Source organism: Xenia sp. Carnegie-2017, unplaced genomic scaffold (assembly GCF_021976095.1).
Source record: "Xenia sp. Carnegie-2017 unplaced genomic scaffold, XeniaSp_v1 HiC_scaffold_1, whole genome shotgun sequence".
NCBI lineage: Eukaryota > Metazoa > Cnidaria > Anthozoa > Malacalcyonacea > Xeniidae > Xenia > Xenia sp. Carnegie-2017.
The window spans coordinates 2,033,596-2,039,291 of NW_025813402.1; the positions used below are offsets into that span (position 1 = coordinate 2,033,596).

The 5,696-nt window shown below is 36.1% G+C and overlaps 1 long non-coding RNA gene across 1 annotated transcript; it reads left to right on the top strand.

Moving 5' to 3' along the window:
• The first annotated feature begins 4,377 nt into the window (after window positions 1–4,377).
• On the top strand, window positions 4,378–5,198 carry LOC124441815. Its single transcript, XR_006947001.1, has 3 exons — window positions 4,378–4,439; window positions 4,506–5,034; window positions 5,162–5,198. It is a non-coding gene; the product is annotated as an uncharacterized LOC124441815 (long non-coding RNA).
• The last annotated feature ends 498 nt before the right edge of the window (window positions 5,199–5,696 follow it).

The window sequence follows — 5,696 nt, forward strand, 5'->3', positions numbered from 1 at the left end:
GTACTTATTGTATATATTTATGTATTGAATGAAAAGAAAATATCCAACATTTTACTTCTCAACCTTTTAAAAAGTTTTTATGGTTCAAAGACAAGTTTGTTCCTACATTGCTCTATTGGTAACAGTGTCTAAGAGTTTTCTGTGAAATGCAGAATTTAGACATTCCTACATTCCTATAATTGAATGGCACACAGCTGAAGGTTGATTGAGTTGTCAAGAGAAAGGATAACAATGTGCTACTGAGGATCACAAGCATCCTAAGTTAGACCACAAGACTATCAGCGTCACTGAGTTGTCAAGAGAAAGAATAACAATGTGCTACTGAGTATTACCAGCATCCTAAGTTAGACCACAAGACTATCAGCGTCACTGAGTTGTCGAGAGAAAGGATAACAATGTGCTACTGAGGATCACCAGCATCCTAAGTTAGACCACAAGACTATCAGCCTCACTGAGTTGTCAAGAGAAGGATAACAATGTGGTACTGAGGATCACCAGCATCCTAAGTTAGACCACAAGACTATCAGCGTCACTGAGTTGTCAAGAGAAAGGATAACAATGTGCTACTGAGAATCACCAGCATCCTTAGTTAGACCACAAGACTATCAGCGTCACTGAGTTGTCAAGAGAAAGGATAACAATGTGCTACTGAGGATCACCAGCATCCTAAGTTATACCACAAGACTATCAGCGTCACTGAGTTGTCAAGAGAAAGGATAACAATGTGCTACTGAGAATCACCGGCATTCTAAGTTAGTCAAGTAGGTGAAATTGTCGAGTGTGGTATGGTTGGTAAGGGGGAGGGGGGGAGAGAAATTGCTCTCGTAAGGTGACATTGCTTATCCAACGTACGTGAAACAACTATGATAATATTTTACCACTTTTGGTTCTATGAAAGAATGTTTTATACAGTGCGGTGTTTGATATTAAATGAAAACATGATCTTCGCACTTTGCTGGACAATTTAAGCAATTGTCTCATGAACCTGAAAAAATCAGGTGACTCAACGGGATTTGAACCCAAGACCTCTGCGGTACCGGTGCAGTGCTCTGACCAACTGAGCTATGAAGTCACACAGAAGAGAGCAGGTCAATTTCTTGGGCTCATGTTTTCTCGTGAAAGGAGTGTCATATGAAAGAATTCTTTCATATGACATTCCTTTCAAATATGTCCAATAGACTCAAGTGATGTCCTTCAGATAATAGTTACCCAGTCAGACAAAGCAATTATTCCTTTCATGTCATATGAAAGAATTATTTCATATGACATTTCTTTCACATGAAAGAATTCTTTCATATGACATTCCTTTCATGTCATATGAAATAATTATTTCATATGACTTTCGTTTCACGAATTCTTTCATATGACACTTGCTTAAATTGTCCAGCAAAGTGCAAAGATCATATCTTCATTTCACTTTTGGTTCTACAACAGAATACTGGCATATACAAGTTTATCTGAAGGATTTTTTATATAATGAATTATAGAACGTCGTGTATTTCGGTGACGTCGACATAAAAACTTGTGTTTTGTTACTGTTGGCGAAAAGAACGGAATCGTCGGAATCAGGAAGTTGTAAATTTTATTATAGTGTGTTTCATTCAGCCTTCAGACGCGCGACTAAAGCGATTGCCTAGTGTGTTTCAGCCTTAACTGTTCAATCACGTTAGTTTGATTTCGATTTATGTAAATAAAATAATAATGAACAAAAATTAAATTACATAAACTCTTTTCAGAATCATTCAACTTTTTAAATTTTCAAACATCGAATTTTTCATGCGCAATTTTTGCATCATGGATCAGGGCTTCTCCTATATTTACAACTATATGAATATTTCCATAATTTCGTAATGGCACGATTGAAATGAAGAATAAAGTAAAGTTATTTAAAATGCTGAATTTATCATAGGATGCTTGATACGTGTTAATCAGTAAAAGGAAAAGGTTTGATGAAATATTAGTGATATTTACACGGCAAATATCATGAGTGTGATAGAGACAAAGTTGAACATTACACTCAATTTTCTCTAAAACACAAAGAAGCCTTAGACACACGCAAACAAAAACCAGATCTTAACAAACAAATTCAACATTTTAACATAATTTTCTAATTTCCCTAATTTCGTAATTGCGTATAATGAAAAATCTGACAAGTTTGAAATTGTGAATGCATTGATAGAAACACATTTATAGAAATAAATTTTAAGTAAGATAAATCCAAATACATTCGAGTGATTCGACACAAAGGTTAGCAAATGTTGGAAGAATTGGCGACTTTCGTCGTCATAGATTGATGTACACCTAAATATTGCCAAGTTCACAAACCATTTACTGGTTAAAGTAAATGGTTTGAACCCGGAGTATCGTTACATGTTTGTAGATGTAGATCGTCCAGGTTGGTATAGTCCTGAGAAGGACTGTTTTGTTGTACACGCACATCACAACATCACACCTACATCACACATCACTACTAATAAATGTTTCGCTCGGGGTTTCGCTTTCCCAATTTCGGCATTTTGCCATGTCCGGCTTTCTGGTCTTTTCTGCAATTGACATTCGACTGGATGAATGTGATTGGTTACGTGAACAGTTTTGCTGAGTCTCTGAGTTTCTGCAAGGCAGTGATGTATAAGGACGTCCTTTGGATTACACCAAAGTAAGTGGTAGCTGGCTTGTGACGGAGCACCTCCTCATCGAAAGCAACATTTGTTGGTAAAGTTTGCGAGTCACATTAGCATATGTAAAATAAAGATATGAACAAAACGATAAAAATTCAATTTTGAATCAAATGAGGACGAGAATAGAAATGAAGACGAACATCACGAAGGACTGGAGCATGAGCAACGAGACGAAAACAATTCCCGCGGAGAAAACGTTCTGCAAGAGAATCTTGTAGAAGATCAAGGGATGGAATCAGACGTTGACAGTTATGCTGAACTTTTTAATAACTTGCTTGAGGTTTTATATTTGGACTTTAGTGTTGAAATATATGATTTAAATCTACCATGAATTCCTGATGAACTGTAAGTGTGACTGTATATGTAGAAATATTTTATTTGTAGAAATGTAGAAATGCACAAACTATGGAGTTAAAATTTGTTATAATAACTATTTAGATAGAATGTACTCTATTACGTATGTAAAATGTAAAATTTGTAAAAATTTTAGAGAGGTCCTCTAAAAGTAACTAAATATAATATAACTACTAAAAGAAAAGAAAAAGAATACAAATCGAAAATATGAAGATAAAATACATCATATTACAATGCTAAAACGAAACTAATTAAAATAGTGCTATTTTGATACCACGCTTAAATTGGCTTGAGGTGGGCACATCATTACGTCTGTAAAATGTAAAGATTTGTGTATGTGCTAATTTTAATAAAGAATCTTTTTCACTATTTGCCGAAAACTTACATTCGCGAGATGACGACAATTCCCCAACTTGATCTCACGTGATCTAGAGTTAAGCTTATCATTGGCTGAAATTGAAGTGCATTTTTCATTTTATTCGGCGTACTATCTGGATTTTTAGTTCGTGCGTTATTGCATGGATTTGTTCAGTCGTCCATAGATTCAACACCTAAGGAATATGCAATGTACGTGCCGTTGCCTGGTGAGATTTGGGTGAGAGCATTAAGACTTTTTGTTCTTCCTTTGATTGTATCCAGCCTGCTTTTGGCAGTCGCTGAATTGGAGTCATAACAGAGCGGAAATTTGGGAAGAAGAACATTGCTGTATTATCTTATGACTACAATGTTTGGGGAGTAATTTGTTTATTTGTATTTAACCTGGAAATGTTAACGTGAAAGAACCAGAACCGAACGAAGAAAAGTTGAACCAATACCTTCTGTGCTTGATCTTACAAGGTTTGTGCAAAATATTGATAAATTTACTGAGTTTGCGCCCTGCTTTTGCTTTTACTGCAAAAATTTTCTTATACGTATAACTTTTATTTCTATTAATAAAGGACACATGCCAGCTAGAAGACACCTTTATTTTATTGTAATGTCTATAGCGTGAAAATAAGACGTACCAAGTTTCGAAGTCGTCCGCAAGATTTTTCAAAAGATATTTAGGGTTATAATCGGTAAAAACACGATATTCGATGACCATTGCTAAAACGCCGTGAGATTGTTTAAGTCTGGGAACTGTGAAAGAGTGACGTATTAGTTGACATAAACAAGCATCGTTCTTATATCGTTCTACGACTGGCATGCAGTGCTTGCACGGCTTTCGGTAGTTTGCTATTACTGTTTTTATTTATCAAAATTAATGGATTCTTCTGAAGGAGAAGCCGATTATGATATTGTCATCAATAACAATGAGGTACAACCTTACATGTTTGAGCCTTTGGCTAACGCGCAAGGTGGTCATTACTATTCTCCGTCATCGGAAAGCGAAGATAAATACATTCACAGAATTGGAAATGTTGAATGGTTAGTTGCATTTTATTGATGCTTCATTGTATTTCCCAAAGTAAAAACAATGTTTTTATCTTTTAGGTGTGAGTGTGGCTTTTGTGTGGTCATGAGTACAGGACGGGAAAGTATATGTTGCCAAGAGGTAAACAATACTGATCCTCTGATACATGGCGATCATATTTGCATCACACAAGAGGAAGAGTTTACCACAGTGTGTACAAACGAAGCTGTCGTAAAAACAGCTATGGTCGTGTACACACATGGCATTGGACCTATGCCTGAGAGTGAAGAAAACGAGTGAGAATCTGATCCATTGTAGCTATTGCTCATCGTCGACGCGCTTTCTGTATCAGACCATACAGCGCTATCCTCAAAATGTTCAATTTCACATGACGTCGTCTGTGTGCTATGATTTTTTGTTGAAATTAACTCAACCTTTAGATAAAATTATCGTATTGCTGGATTTTTCTCAAAAATCAAAACGGCCGAAATGGAAAGTTTATACCTCTACTTATCATATTTGGCACTTTTGTTTGAGTGGTTCTTAACCTTACGTGTTTTTGCGGAAGGATTGTTATGTCTGCTTGGCATTTCACATTGCGCTTCTAAGGTACGTTAAGGAATTTTCTATGAGTTAAAATAACAAAGAAAAGATCAAACGACATTAGTCTGAATTAGTTACCACTGTATATGTTTGTGTTTCGCTGTCTACATATATTTTGACATCTTTATCTTAGACAAACTTCCTTTGAGGTAAAACGCACAAACATTTCGAGACGATGTCGACACATCGTGGTCGTCGTCTACAAGAAAGTCGTCATGTTCTGCAAGAACGTCGTCAATAATCTAAAATTATAAAATTGTCCTCAATTTGGTAATGCTATATAGCTTAGTTTTTTATAAATGTAAACAAATATTGCTAACTATAACTATAATAATCACCTCTTGCCTTCGTCTCTTCTCAAATGCAGTTCTAACATTTGTTGGCTGCTTCCTTTTAGATGCTACACTTGTGGGTTCCACAGAGTATTCAAAATCGTGGGTACAGCATCCTTCTTAAGGCGAAGCCGTCCTGCTGTCCATCCTACTGATTGCATCGCTTCAAAATTTTGCACGAAGCACGAACTCTCGAAATGTTGTGAGCACAGTTTTGAGCTCTTTGTTGGCTTCAAATTTTTGCGTCGGATTTTTTCTATCCAAATATCTCGCATGCGCTTGTTTTCGGAAACGAAAAAGAAACCTTTGCTGCGTTTCGTGGTTCTTAGAAGAACC